The 2962-nt window shown below is 50.0% G+C and overlaps 2 non-coding genes across 2 annotated transcripts; both read right to left on the bottom strand.

The window, feature by feature from the left end:
- Positions 1-336: 336 nt before the first annotated feature.
- LOC124171942 lies at positions 337-491 on the bottom strand. The gene has a single exon (XR_006868020.1). It is a non-coding gene; the product is annotated as a 5.8S ribosomal RNA (ribosomal RNA).
- Positions 492-687: 196 nt separating this feature from the next.
- Positions 688-2526, bottom strand: LOC124171963. The gene has a single exon (XR_006868041.1). It is a non-coding gene; the product is annotated as a small subunit ribosomal RNA (ribosomal RNA).
- Positions 2527-2962: the final 436 nt, after the last annotated feature.

The following is a 2962-nucleotide window of genomic DNA, read 5'->3' as shown; positions in this document are numbered from 1 at the left end:
CTTTGGCTCTGGATCCGATCCCCGTTCGCTCGCCGTTACTAAGGGAATCCTGGTTAGTTTCTTTTCCTCCGCTTATTAATATGCTTAAATTCAGCGGGTGATCTCACCTGCTCTGAGGTCGGCGTGAAAATTGAAAAATTTTCGAGTTCGGGATCGCGGGCGAAGTTTCGCTCTTCCGCTGGAAGCGATCGCCGTTCTTGCGAAGCGAAGCGATGCGTTCGTGGGAAGAGGAAAGGCGACGCCATTCCCTCCCTCTCGTTCGATCCGGGCGGGGAGACCGCAGAGCGGCCCCTCGCCCCCGATCGTCCGACAATCAAAGTCGGAGAACTCGATTGCCGGCCCTCAGCCAGGCGTAGCCCGGGAACAGAATCTGTGGGCTGCAATGTGCGTTCGAAGCGTCGATGTTCATGTGTCCTGCAGTTCACAATACGACGCGCAGTTTGCTGCGTCCTTCATCGATCCACGAGCCAAGTGATCCACCGTTTAGGATTTGTTTTTATTTTTAGATTTAAAAAAAAATTTCAAAGTCTTTTCTTCGGTAAGAACCGACGGGAAAAATCTTTCCCTCTCTCGTTCTCTCGGGCGAAGGGCATTTAAAACCGATTCTCGGTACCCGAGAAGAACGCTCTCGTTGTCTCTTTGACTCTTTGTCTCTTTCCAAGGAAACTCTCGTTTCGAAAAACACAGTAATGATCCTTCCGCAGGTTAACCTACGGAAACCTTGTTACGACTTTTACTTCCTCTAAATGATCAAGTTTGGCCATCTTTCCGGCAACGGCGGCGCCGCCGCGGTTAAACGGCTGAGCGCCGCGCACCAGTCCGAAGGCCTCACTAAATCATTCAATCGGTAGTAGCGACGGGCGGTGTGTACAAAGGGCAGGGACGTAATCAACGCGAGCTTATGACTCGCGCTTACTGGGAATTCCTCGTTCATGGGAAAAAATTGCAAGCCCCAATCCCTAGCACGAAGGAGGTTCAGCGGGTTACCCGGGCCTTTCGGCCAGGTAGGACACGCTGATTCCTTCAGTGTAGCGCGCGTGCGGCCCAGAACATCTGAGGGCATCACAGACCTGTTATTGCTCAATCTCGTGCGGCTAGGAGCCGCCTGCCCCTCTAAGAAGATTGCTACGTCGGAAGCGTAATAGATTCCGACGCCTAGTTAGCAGGCCAGAGTCTCGTTCGTTATCGGAATTAACCAGACAAATCGCTCCACCAACTAAGAACGGCCATGCACCACCACCCACCGAATCAAGAAAGAGCTCTTATTCTGTCAATCCTACCGGTGTCTGGGCCTGGTGAGGTTTCCCGTGTTGAGTCAAATTAAGCCGCAGGCTCCACTCCTGGTGGTGCCCTTCCGTCAATTCCTTTAAGTTTGAGCTTTGCAACCAAGAGCTTTGGTTTCCCGGAAGCTGCCCGCCGAGTCATAGAAGGAACTTCGGCGGATGGCTAGCTGGCATCGTTTATGGTTAGAACTAGGGCGGTATCTGATCGCCTTCGAACCTCTAACTTTCGTTCTTGATCAACGAAAACGTTCTTGGCAAATGCTTTCGCATCGGTTCGTCTTGCGACGATCCAAGAATTTCACCTCTAACGTCGCAATACGAATGCCCCCGTCCGTCCCTATTAATCATTACCTCGAGTCCCGAAAACCAACAAAATGGAACCGAGGTCCTATTCCATTATTCCATGCACACAGTATTCAGGCGACCAACGGCCTGATTTGAGCACTCTAATTTGTTCAAAGTAAACGTGCCGGCCCACCAAGGCACTCGGTGAAGAGGACCAAAGAAGGATGACGGGGCCGTGAGGCCCCACCGGCAGGACGTCCGGACCGGCCAGTTGAGCACCAACAAGCGGCGAACCGACCGTCCGAGACACACCTCCGACTACGAGCTTTTTAACCGCAACAACTTTAATATACGCTATTGGAGCTGGAATTACCGCGGCTGCTGGCACCAGACTTGCCCTCCAATAGATCCTCGTTAAAGGATTTAAAGTGTTCTCATTCCGATTACGGGGCCTCGGATGAGTCCCGTATCGTTATTTTTCGTCACTACCTCCCCGTTCCGGGAGTGGGTAATTTGCGCGCCTGCTGCCTTCCTTGGATGTGGTAGCCTTTTCTCAGGCTCCCTCTCCGGGATCGAACCCTGATTCCCCGTCACCCGTTACAACCATGGTAGGCGCAGAACCTACCATCGAAAGTTGATAAGGCAGACATTTGAAAGATGCGTCGTCGGTGCCAGGACCATGCGATCAGGCAAAAGTTATTCAGAGTCACCAAGGCAACGGACGAGCCGATTGGTTTTGTTCTAATAATAGCACCCCTCCCATCACTGGTCGGGGCACGAGGTTCATGTATTAGCTCTAGAATTACCACAGTTATCCATGTGAGCGTGGGTAAGATCCAAGGAACCATAACTGATTTAATGAGCCATTCGCGGTTTCGCCTTAAAGCGGTTTGTACTGAGACATGCATGGCTTAATCTTTGAGACAAGCATATGACTACTGGCAGGATCAACCAGGGAGCGCGTATCGTTCCGTTCCCCACCGACATGATCGGTCCGAGGCCGCACTTTTTCGATTTTTCGTTCAATGTTAATAACTTTAATGTGGGCATTATGCGTAAAACAGCTTTCTGGGACGCAAATTCTATTCTTATTCTATTCAATAGAATTCTAACGCAAGTTCTATCCACTGCCTCAGCCATCAGTGGATACCGTGCCGTGACGTCACGCTCCGATGACGTCGTGTTTTCAAGCAGCCGATGAAGATTAATTTTTAAAGACTCATAACTCGGCTAAAAACATTATTCATCCGCGAAATTTTCGGTGAGTACATTTGAGGTAGAGACCTTATTAAAGCACTTTAAAAAAATTATGCATGTTCCCCATTGATAAGTCGGTCAAAACTACAAATTAAATTATTTGTTTTGTTTTTACCAATTTCATAACTGGACTTCGT

This window comes from Ischnura elegans, chromosome X, assembly GCF_921293095.1.
Source record: "Ischnura elegans chromosome X, ioIscEleg1.1, whole genome shotgun sequence".
NCBI classification, from domain to species: domain Eukaryota; kingdom Metazoa; phylum Arthropoda; class Insecta; order Odonata; family Coenagrionidae; genus Ischnura; species Ischnura elegans.
This window is presented reverse-complemented; position numbering and strand designations above follow the sequence as displayed.